Genomic DNA, 12,979 nt, shown 5'->3' on the forward strand with positions numbered 1-12,979 from the left:
AACGACTTTTGCCTGTGCACTTCCTGGTTCTCATCTGCCTGTGGTTGTGCAGTGTTCTACTGCTTCGGCTCCGTCGAGAGAGATGGGCATTCTACAGCCGTCTTCAGAGCCTCCCGCCAAGCGAAACATCTCCTCCGTGTGAGTGCTGCTAGTATTTATTGCTCTGATGGTGCATCAATTACCCGCCTGTCCTCGTTGATCCAGCTGCCTGCTCCTACTGGATTCGTCTGCTCCACTGCTTGGCTGCCTGATGCCAACTCTGCTTCCTCCTTGACCACAAGCCCTGCCTGCCCCGCTCTGAAGTCTCCGCTTTTACCACAAGCTCCCTGCTGTAAGTCTTTCTGCTACGTATCTGATACATTCACCTGCCAGTCCGCTTCACGTTCACAATTTCCCCACACGAACTCTGAACTATCACTTGTGAACGTGAGCTCACCCCAGTCTCTCTACGAACTCTGCTCAACCCATGAACTCTGCTCCACCCTAGAACTGATAACTGCCCCTACTTACCTGCAACCTGATTATAGTCACCCTTGCTCCATTCAACCTGCCAAAAGATTAAAAAAAGGTAATTACTAGCTACTCAGCTGCTTTGTCCTGCAATATGGTCCTACCACACCCCATTAGTTTCCCACAGAATTCCGATCGTTTTGTGGTGGTAGGGGTTTAGTTTTTGGGGGGTTAACAGCTAATAGCTGATGATCAGCTGTAGCTGCACTTCGAAGAAGCACTGAAAGACTATCCCTGTGAGCTTTCCTCCTCCTCTTCTCTCTGACTGAGCTAGTACAAGCTAACACATCAGTAGAAGCTAGCATCCAACACCCAGCCATTAAACGGTACTAACGTTCTCACACAGACACCAAAATGGCTCGAACTGGTCAACAACCATTGGGTACCTTTAGCTGTGTGATTCTAGCAGTTAGCCCTGTCACTGTGTCTGTGTGTTTAACTATGTCCCAGGCAAAGAGCTTACACACTCACGCTCAACAAATCAATATGCAGCTCTACAATGAAATGTGATTTTACCAGTCTTAAATCATGAAAGTTGCAATTGTACAAAAAGGGTTTGCAAAATTCACACAAGAATTGGCTAAAATGTTGCAATTGCAACATTCCAACATCCTGGAGGAAACTGTAAATAAGGATGGCGATCTTTTGAAGGACAACTTAATATTGTCAAATATTTCAGTTTTTGGTTGCCTTCTACCATTTTCCAAAAGCTAGACACTCAAACATTGTGGGTTAGACATCATAAGCTGAGGCCATGAGTTGCATTTGCTTAGCTTACACAATGTCTGACAGCAGGACAATGAGGATTAAACCTCTAGAACTTTAAGTCTTGTTTTTTTAAAACTCAACAAGTTAACATTTGATTACAGGTCATGCCTGTAATGATTCTGTGGGGTACAGGTGTATAGATACTGTATGTGAGGTTGAAACAAACAGGAAAACTTGAGCAAAGGTGAATGTAAAGTGAAACTGAACTTAGCATGGACAGAAAATAGCTTTGAAACTTTAGTTTCTTGCATGTAGTGTATATACTACAGCCTCTCTGAGAGCAGACAGAGCTTTCATCAGACACACACCACTGCAGACGGCAACCTTAAATTACAGAGTGAATCACCCAGCCAAACACGGAGGACATGAAGGACAAGGGTGTTAGAGGTGCTTGGGTGCCTTCAAGCTGGCCAGAAAGCTCAAGGGAAAGATGGCTTTAAACAGGAGTGAAAGGCTAAAACTCCAAAGTACTGACTGCCACAGGTCTGAGAAAAATAAGACGAAAGAGTTTGTCACCAAGCTAGAAGGACAGGAGAAGAAATACAGTCTCTCCACAAACAGATGGAGCACCAGAGAGACCTGGACAAGGCAAGAGAGAGACAGACGGCCATATCCTAAGAGGGAGGTGGAGGCACTGGCAGACATGGAATATATACTCCAGGAGAAGACAGAGAGACCATGATGAGGCCGAGAAATGTTTGAAAGGGCTGAAGGCGGGAATCACAACGCTGACAGAGCTTTGAAACAACTAATTATTGAAGTTGAATGTTGCCACAGAGCTCCTGGATGACAAAAATACGAGAAACAGGAGGGGCCTTAAAAAATGAGGTGCTGAAGATTGTATACAAAGAGAGCAACCATTTGCAGCAGAACTCCACAACAATAAATGAGTAAAAGAATGAAGCTTTTTGTTGAGGACATTAAAGTTTAGTATTTTTTTAGCAAACAGAAGCATGGAATAGTGCTCAAGGCAGGAAAAATGGCTTGAAAAGGTTTGTCACAAGACTTGATGCTACGCATTCTGTAGCATGGCAATGGCATCCTAAGCAGAGAATGAAGTCATGCTACCTTTTTGTGTGTGTTATAATCTGAGCTTCTGTGTTTGTTGCTGCTATTGATGGTCCGGCCACATGTGCATGTGATGTCCAAACTTCCGCATGAAAGTTAGTTGTTTGTGGAAGTTGTTTGTTGTATCTTGATGTAGAAAGGGTCGGCGGTAAGAAGGGGTCAGCAGTTAGGTCAAGAAGAAGAAAAAAAACACAACTTGCTTGTGGTTAGGAAACAAGAAATGTTTCTACAAAACATCCAGCTTTGAGTGGCATAAATCCATCTGAAAAGTCAGTGGTGTGTCACTAAAAAAACAAAAACAGTTTTGAGTAGTACAATAGCAAGCATTAATCTCCAAGGCTGAAAAACAAAGCCAGTTCTGAAGTGCCGAAAGTGGTTCCTTGAACGGCCACTTGAGGTTGGCTCTAGAAGCCAATCATTCTCCAGACTCCGATGTTAAAATGCCCAACTTTACAGCAAAAGTATACTTGTTTACAGCCTGGTACAGCCTGGAAAATGGTTTTGGTCTCTATATTTAACATATTATAGCCTATTCAGCATTCATGACAACTGTACGGGAATGAAATTTTTCATGTCTTGCCTGTTTACATTTTATCAAGGCACAAAGTTATGCAGGGCCGCTTTAGTGAGAGGCTGCCTTCATGTCATTGCTACAGATTATGAGTCAGATCCACCCCTCGTTCCTCCACAGCTCCAAACTCTCTTCCAAATATGGTCACTTTTGGCTCCAAAAACTCAAAATGGCAACTGTCAAATTGCAAAACTGGAGGCTTCAAAATAGCAGTCCATAAACCAATGAGTAGCGTCAAACATGGCTAAAAAATGAGTAGTGTGTCACTGAAAAACTAACAACCGATGTTGTTTGTTAGTCATGAGCACCAGTCTCCCGTAAAGTCCAGTGTTTGTTGGACACTTCCAGAACTGCCAACACTGAGCAGATGTTTAGGGTCTTTAAAACAACATTTGTTGCTCTGAGTATCTCATAATGTTGCAGTTGTGGTTATATTGGAGTTCAAGTTAATGGAAAGCCCACTAAACACTAAACACTACCCCAGCACCATTAGTGATGCAGGGGACCCTACCCAAGCAGATTATTTTAACCATATGCAGACAATATGCTCTGACTGTTGCATACAGCCACTTTACAAAGTTAAGGGCTGAGAGGGACACCTTCTTTCAACACAGTAAGAGGGAGATTTAAATCTAGAATTTGAAAAACACCTGTGAAATCCGAAATGTCATTTTGTCATTTCTGAAGGTGGTGACAAACAAAATTGCTCATGAGTTTTTAAATAATACAGCATTGAAAATTATGTTTAAAGAAGGAGTGGTGGTCTTTGAACGACACTGATCAACTATAGTTATTAACATTTCTGTTGCTGTCTTTCTTGTTTGATTTGCTTCTATTGGTATATTTCTGGAAATATATAAGTTACTCATTGTATGGTAAAAACAAGACTGTTTGTATGTTGTATGTTGTAATGTTTAATAACAGTCACAATAACTTCACATAGTCTCTACAAAATTCGAGTGAAACCCTTTCCTCGTGTTTGTAAATACATCTGTGTATTTGGCATTTATACTAGATAACAACTGAAATGATTACACATGAAAAGGTGAGGAAATAGCATTTACATATCATACCTCTTCTTTTCTTTTGCCTGTTTGTTCTTCAGATATTCAGGGCAAGGCAGCGTGTGATGTGTCTCCAGTAGTTGAAAAATCCATCCCTGAAGTTCTCTCCCTACTCCCTCTGGCACAAACAGACCCCCACCTACGCTGTGCCTCGTATCGATGTGCCTGACATTTTAAAATGTTTGACTGACGCTTTATCGCTGCCACAGATTTTGTCTGAAAGGATGGCATCAAGATTATGCCAGATTCCCTTCTTGTGTCAGGACACTGAGATGTGGAATTTATTTGGACTGAGAGGCTAGAAAAATTAAAGTATACTGTTTATTAAATGAAAAAAAGTTCAAACCGGTTTATTTTCAGTTGTTTTTTTAACTCTTTACATAGAATCACCATAGGAAATCTCCATTAAATCCATCTTTGTTGATATTTGCATTTTACCATGAAAAGAAAACTGCTGTTTTTTTTTAAATTTAAGTTTGGTATGTTACACTGAAATATAAATGCTTATAAAGGAACAAACTAAACAAGAATAGAGTAAGTAAAGACTGTTTGCTTTCACAGTTACAAAACAAAACCTGCTCCGAGTATTATAAAAGTAGTGGTGTATTAAAATGTAGTTAGATTTAGGCAGCAGAAAGCTCTGCTGAATGCCTTTGATCATGTGTCCACGCATAAATGTAAAATAACAACGTAGTACTAGTTTAATCTTGTGAAGTCTTAAACCTTTTGATAGAGAAATCAAGGGAAATACAGCATTAGGCATTCACTGTTTATCACTGCAGGTGCAACCCTGTTTTTAAAAATTAGCATAATGGAGCTGCCATGGGCTGAAAAACACCTGTATGAATTGATGATCTCTTACTTACTTTTTATAACATTAATTTCTATGTTTGTGTTTTGATTTAAAAACAAAAACAACAACAGCAAAAAGAACAGCCTCCTTAAATGGATCTGAATCCCGCAAGAACATTTCAGAGAGTTTGTAATATCCTGGTGCATGTAGTTTTTCTTATGCAAACACAACAGTTGAAGCAGTGAAACACAGTTATATCAATGCACATGACTTTTTAATAATTGCTTTCTTAAATGCATTCCAAACTGACCATCTATTTCCAACTAGCCTGAATGACATTGGTGACCTGCAACAAAGGCCCCTTTTCTGTACAAAATAGAACAAGTTCTTGCCCTGGAGATAGTACATTGCAATTTGAACAAGTTAAAGATGAATAAAAAAGTTTTAATTAGTTGCACAGGTTTAAAAAAAAAAAAAACGAAGAAGAAGTTATGGATCTTCACTGAGAGACTATAATTTAGAGAAAGAAAGACAAGAAAAGTAAAAGAAAATTTGCTAGTCCTAAATTTTTTACATTGAAGACTTAGTGCTGTGTGTGTGTGTGTGTGTGTGTGTGTGTGTGTGTTTTATTGAGTTTCACCATGGATACAGCACATTTCCAGTGGCTGTGAATCATTCTGTCAAACTAAATGAGTTGTCTGATAATTAGGGTTCCTGCATCATCATGCAGTCGTTGGTCAGTGGCAGACAGCTCAATCTCTCATAATCCCCCCTCAACTCTCCCTCCACATTCACCCTCAAAGTCATTCATTATTTTAACTTTTTTTCCCCATCTATTTTATTTGGGTTGGCCATTGTTTCACTAGCATTAATCTCAGATCTTTCTAATATGATGTTGGAGTTAGATTTATTTTCCACATGCTCCAGTGATCAGTAATTTAGAAAGCTGACAAGGTCCTGTTACTCTAATCAGTTTACTTGACATCAGTGGGCTTTGACTCATTAGTGCTTCTTTTGAGCCAGTGGGAGCGCACGCACCTCCTGAGATTGTAAAGTGAAATGTTTCTCATGTCAATATGTTGAATTGCAGCACTGATCACAACCTCCTGAGTAATTACAGATATGATGGAAAACATCACTTTAGTTATTGCTCCTGGTGTTTCTGACACTTTCTCCATAGATGACATCTTTTCTGTAAAGGCGCTGATCAAACTGAATATTTATTTATTGAAATTGTTATATTCCTTTCCGTCAGATAATTATTAAGATCCCAAAGCAATCTGTTATACGAGCTGAATATTTCTATTGAGAGCTGGTGTAAGTGGGGGCATGTAATTTGATTTGATGGTTGTGAAACTCTTGCACATGAAATGATTTAAATTGTTTCTCAAGTGGCTGTTTTGCTAGCAGCAGTTTATTAGCCTGCATTAATCCACCTACAAATAGGTTATCTCTCACTGGTCCCTCTAAAAACTATCCTTTAAAAACATGTTCAAACAGCGCGGACATACACGTTTTCTGAAACTAAACTTACCAACCTCGCTGTGGAAAGCATAATGAAAGCTAGAGGGCTGAATCCTTTACACATTTTCTCCCTAAACGAAAAACACAGCCGCGTTTGCACTCGTGTTGCTTTTCCGTTTAGAGTCGGAGAGATAGATAGAAAGATAGGCAATGCAGTGATAAATCTGAGAGATACGTGACCCAAAGAAATTGTTTAGTTCAGTCTTTATTTCTGCTTACACAGTCTAATCGGAAGTGGCATCTCAGGGCATTTAGATTACCCTCTGACCCAAATGAGTCCACCCCAGCTCTGCAACAGAACAATAACACACGATTGGACGTTGAGCTGACAAATACTCTGACCTCAGTACATTTTGAGAATCTGTGTCAATTTAATAATCACTTTCATATTCATGCTGCAACCCCTCAAGATGCATAAAAATCAAGGCTGTTGAAGACTCTCTGAAAGTGATGTAGTTTCAAACTTCACAAAAAAACTTTGCCCAGTAGTTGGGTAATAAAACTCAATTTTCTGCATTCAGTTTAAATTAGTGAACACTCAATACTATCCTGTGCAGACAGGATCTGCAGACTAGAGTTTCTTCTGCCTAATTTGTGTGGAGAATTGAATTGAATAATGAAATGTGACTGGGAGAGAACACAAGGCAATTTTTCAAAGGGGCACACACTGTTTGAAAGCGCTTTTAACTCTTCAAATCCTGCATAACTAAAATACTTAATTTAACTGACAGTTTTAAAAACCATAGTTAATAAGTACTGATTTGCATTTAGAGAATATGGAGATATATTCAAGAATATTTTCAGCAGGTTTTATAAATGAAACATGATCTCAAAGGAAGAGTGTTTTTAAAGACATTCTGACCTCTTCTGTCACCTGTGACATGACAAATACCTAATACCTTCCTTGCCCATGCATACCTCAGACTCTTGCATCCCCAAAAAAGGTAACTAATGGTCAAATAATAATTACATTATGGTTCAGTACTCATTAACTACTCAGTATGACATGACACTTTACTTCAGGGGATGTAAAAAGGGTAACTAATGTTCAAGTAATAATTAAGTAATGACTCAGGACTCATTAACTACTCATGTAATGCAGTCCTACACAAAAAAACGATAACTAATGGTCAGGTAATTATTAAGTAATGTTTCAGTACTCAGTAACCACCTAGACATAGACCAAAAAGGGGAATGTTCAAGTAGTTCTGATTGAATTATTACATGTTGTTAGTTGTAGTTTTGTTTTTTATTTTTTAGGGGTTTTTTTGGAACGTTTGAGGTTTGTCAAACTTTAACATCAGTGCAAACAGCTAGATAAAGAGGATAAACACCATATGTGAATCAGACCACATGAATGGACAAGACCATCTCTGCATCCATCTCTGCATCTGAGGAAATGCTGACGTGGACATGGAAGGACTAAACTCTGGCTGTGGTTCTGGATCTTCTTGGGATTCCAAATTCTTTTCTCTGCCATGCTGCTTTGTGCACCGCGTTGGTGCTGAGGAGCTCAGGAGTAGCTTCTACTCTTGGGACACTGGGATCCTGAATAGGATCACTGCCCCCTCCAACCATGCATATATTGTTGTTAATTTGTTGCTCATTCGTTCCTCATCAGTTCCCTCAGGTATTATCAGTTCACAAATTATTAACTAATGATTAGTTACTGTATGACATTTGATTGGGAGTTACTCAAAACTAACCATTATCTAACGATTAGTTCCTCATTTGTTTCTCATTAGTTCCTCAGTAACTACTCATTTTTTGTGTACCTTATTGTAAAGTGTTACTTCGAATAATACCATTAATATGTTAAGGGCCTGTGCTCCCGTTAGAGCCATTTCTAGCAAGCACGTATAATTTCCCATTTTTTGGAGGGTCACTTGAATGCATCACCTGACCTGGCATCTGAGGATCCTGTCATTGAAGGCAGGTGTGTGAAATTATTCAACAGGTAAGAAGAGGATAAGAGGATAGAGACTGCAGCTGCTGTGGGTTTTTCTTTTTGGTCAAATCTCAATTTATTGTGTGATGAATCTGTCTTTTTTTACCTATTGATTTGAACTTTGTTGATGAAAAGGCCTGTTTTATTTTGTGGGAATGTTTGTTTGGAGCATTTTGATTTTGTTTGAACATGACAATCTGACAAATCAGTTCAGTATCACACAGAAACTCTCCAAACAGCCTGCAATCAACCGACACTTGAAGAACCAAGGATCATCAAACAAAAACTGTAAGTGACCAAACACAGCCAGTTGGTTATATCCCATGACATCTGTGGGCAGCTATTTCAAGCTCATTTAGAAGCTGCAATAATAAAAAATGACACATATGGCACACAAACATTCAAAATTCATTGAATTTCTTTCATGATGACATTTGTGTACCAAGTTTCTGGAGTGTACTCATATGCTTTTGGTAAAGGAGTGATGTTCCCAGTTGTCAAGTGCTGTTGATTTGTAATTTTTCTGGGAGAAGAGCCTGCAGCAAAAGCAGTGAAGTCTGTTGCATTCACCGATTGTATCAGCCAGATTCTTTATTTCTTCTCATTTTGTAGTTTCATGTGCAAGTTGTGGTGGTAGCAACTTCTTCCATCCTCTCTTTAAGGAAAAGTAAAATCCTAGTGCTGACACCTTATCTGACAGTTCTGGTCTATCAGGTGCTGCCTAGTTGACTCACTTGTTGCAGGCTGCACTCTATGATGTAGAGGTGGATGTCTCTTCATTGGAAGGTAGGGGGTAAAACTGTGGCTGATGTTACAATTTGTGTACCTTCAGGCAAAGACAGCAACATGCACATAGTTATACATATGCAGTGTGCATGTTGCTCAGAAAAGTAGCGCACTGGTTATAAATACCAGTAAGTGATTTGCATAATAGTAACTCAAGTTCAAATAAACAAATCAACTTGATTCAACTAAACTTACCTGCTACAGGCAGTGACGGAGTAGCAGAGGATGAAGGGTCAATACTCAGACTCCTTTCCCCAGCGCTAGGCTGTGCCGCAGCAAATGAGCATAGAGATCTACCACACACATGTACATTGGAAACCAGAATAAACACAGCATAAACAAGCACTGAACCAATTGTCATCTAGATTCAGGTGCAGAACTGAGGAGGAATACTGAGCCACAACCCAAGCCACAAATCTAAAAATATATATGTCCATAAATATGGACAGAAAAATAATACAAAAAAGCAAAAAGAGGAAAAATACAGCTATATAAAAATGTAGTAGTTGAGTCAGTGGTACTCTCGAGAGTTTGCAGAGGTAGGCTCGTGACCAGAGCACTGCCAATTTGATTCCTGAACCGGCAGGATAAATATTGCTATCCTATTGATGTTGTACTGGAAACTTTCCAGGTGCCAATGCGTGTACATGTTTGAGTGATACCTAGGTGTTCCAGAAAAACAATGCATTGCTCTCTTAAGAGGTTAAAAATGTATTTGTAGTACAGCTTCATCATAAAGTAATTAATTCAGAAACAGCCTTTTCATGTCACATGTCAAAGATAATGCACTCAAAATTAAACCTAAAAATGAATTCGATTTATTTTCTTAATTTAAGGATAAATGTTGCACTTGTCTTTGATAGAGGACAAGGATTCTGGATTCTGCAGTGTTTTTAATAGCTACAATTGGTAGAACTGGTACAATTTTAAATAGGTCACTTCATGTCAGCTTTTCTACCTTATTATTTTGCTTGATTCTTACTCCTTATTATTTTGCTTGATTTCTCTTTTTTTCTTTATTTATATTTTGTTTGTTTTCATTACTGTTTGTATTGTTATTGTTTATTAGGTGAGACATCTTTATAACCCTTTATGGGGATTTAATCTTACTTGCACAATCTGTTTTAATCTGTTGTTGAAATGTTTGTTGTGGTTTTATTGTGCAGATTAAAGTAAAATAAATAAAAAATAATAATAATAATAATAATTGACTTGTCAGAGCAGGAAAAAAAGCCCAAAATGTATGTCATTATTCTCACCTGCTCCTTTCCGTTTTAGTGTACACTACCAGCAAACTCTACCGATAACAACAATAAGATAACAAGGACTGGCACACTTGGATTACAGTCATTACATCACTTATTACTGTCCCTCACGGTACCAACCGATAAATTCTAAGGTAGTTTTAAAGGTAGTGTTGTGTATCCTTAACTGGTCTGAGTGTTTGGACCCGTTGTTATTTTATTTGTCCCAGTCTGATTAAGCACGTTACAGACGAAGTGCGGTGTGGTTTTAGTACAGCAGCTGTTCTGTAGTTTGCTCTATTAAGTACACATTATCAGTGTACTACGGATATAAAAAGAATCACCCGGATCTTTACATCGTGATTAAACTCATCTCATATTTGTATATTGGCTCTTTTTCTCTCCTCTTCAACTAATCAGCACATGAATGTTCACTAACATACACACTTTTTTTTAATCTCATATTCTTTTTGGCATGCACAGGTGGAAATGACAGTAAATCAAGGGGATGAAAGAGAGTTGTCAAGTCTGTGACACATGGGATGCAGCAGCAGCCAAAAAACACATTTCTTATTCTGTGCCAGAATCTCCATACTGAAGCCTCCATTTGACAGAAGTGATGCTGCCAACATCCATATTCATTATCACCATGGCTGCCACAGTATTGCTGCGTTAATGATTCATAAATGCACTCATTTGTGGAATGTGAGCCTATATATATAAAAGACCTGTACATTACCAGCGTATTGTAAATCTGTAGCAGTTGGATATGGTTGACAGTAGACACAGAATAGAGAAGGGAAATGTTTAGTTTGAAAGTTTATAGGTTGTTGAGTTGCAGTCTAAGGGTGTGCTTCGTTTTGTTTATTTTGATTGTTTTGAGTTGATCTTCATGACTGTGTGAACTGATCAGGAAGTGTATCGATAACAGCCTTTGTTAAAATAGCTGAATTCTCTAAACTCTAAGAAAAGCTGCTTTTGTATTTGTTTTGCCTCTCATTTTATCTGTCCTTTGAATTTTAACAAAGATTTGGATTTAACAATAATATGGTTAATATACTTATCGAGAACCAAAAGAAATAAAATAAAACCTCAATTCACTTAGTTATTAATTGATTTTCTGGGCATAAAAAGTAATAGTAAGTAACTTCACCTAAATATACTGCTGTAAACCTATACCATGTATCACTTTAATGAGCATCTAGAGGTAAATATTATTCCCAACAATAATAATTCTCATTAATAATCTGATTAAAGGGACAGGTCCAATATTTCATTTATCTTTTTTATTTATTTTATTTTATTTTTTGCAAGTAATAGTGGGCTATCACTCTTGCTTTTATTTACAGTATTTATCTTGGACCTTATCACATGTGTAATTTAAAATTCTTGTAAACTGTGATTCAAACACGAAGGTAATTCACATTCTTGCTTTAAGTAAGCAGGCATTTTACCATGTGTTGATACTTAAGGTTTTTGGGGCCAATTGACATCTGCAAACTTTTAAGTACGCTGCTTTATTTTCAGTGGGCATTGGCACCAGAGGTGTGTTTTGGAAATCTTAATTTATTTTTTTTTAAATTTTTTTATGATGCAGTCGTGGTTCACCCAAAGCATACTGATATTAAACAGCCAATTTGTTATTTGATTGCATGTATGATATAATGTCAGTGAACCATGATCTACAGCTCAGATGGGTGTAATTTTATCTGAATTGGTGCACAGGACCTTACTATCAAGATGCCAGTATGAGGAATGTTTCTGATGGACCGCTGACTTTAGAACATGTTTTTATGCTGCTGCTGCTGCCTTTTCAGTTAATTCAGGGTTCAGCCATCATAGCAGTAACACTTGTGATCTGCTCTAATCTTTAATCTTTCTGTGAATCTTTTGTGGGTTGATAGTTCCCAGAGGAATTAATTCCAGGAGAATTTTAATTCGTAGAAATGCCAGACCAGCAAATTATGCCTATTTCTTTTCTCAAATGGACAAATTACAACCCAATTGCCTAACTAATGACAGAATAGGTCAATTTCCAGTAACGTTATGAAATTCTCACAGTAACGCTATAAAACTTGGTGGTTAGGTTTAGAAAAAAAATCATTATTGGTCTATAAATAACCACTTTTGTTACTAATCTAAAATGATGTAAGTCATGTGGCAAATGCTAAAAATATCACTTGCCAAGTATGCTACACATACTAGCACACTATGCTGTGTTGTTATTAGGAGAAGTCAATGATGACTTCATGTGGAGCACCAGTCTCCTGGGTTTAAGTCCTGTGCTTGCCATCATCCCTACCACCCAATACAAAGGGACTTCTCTAAATTTTTACACAAATTCATACGGACTTTCGCTCACTTTCTCCTCTACTGTAATAATTATATGGCCACTAGAGGGTGTCACCTTGCAATTAACGTAAGTATGAGTGGCAGTAAGCCTCTTTCACAGTTGACCTATGGCTGTTTTTTGGTAAGGATGGGCTGCAGTCACCAGAATAAATGTTGGCATTGTACTTTTTTATTAACCACAGATTCCACGTTTCATGTATACATTTTTATATATAGCGGTGTGTCAAAAACTTCATGTTTCTTGACTTTTCAAATTTCAAGACTTGGTTAGAGTTAGAATAAAATATCTTCTTTTAGCTTAAAATACCTGGTTTGGTCACCATGATCATGGCGACGAAATGTCTCGATGTC

The sequence above is a fragment of the Plectropomus leopardus genome, chromosome 1 (assembly GCF_008729295.1).
Source record: "Plectropomus leopardus isolate mb chromosome 1, YSFRI_Pleo_2.0, whole genome shotgun sequence".
In the NCBI taxonomy this organism is placed as follows: Eukaryota; Metazoa; Chordata; class Actinopteri; order Perciformes; family Serranidae; genus Plectropomus; species Plectropomus leopardus.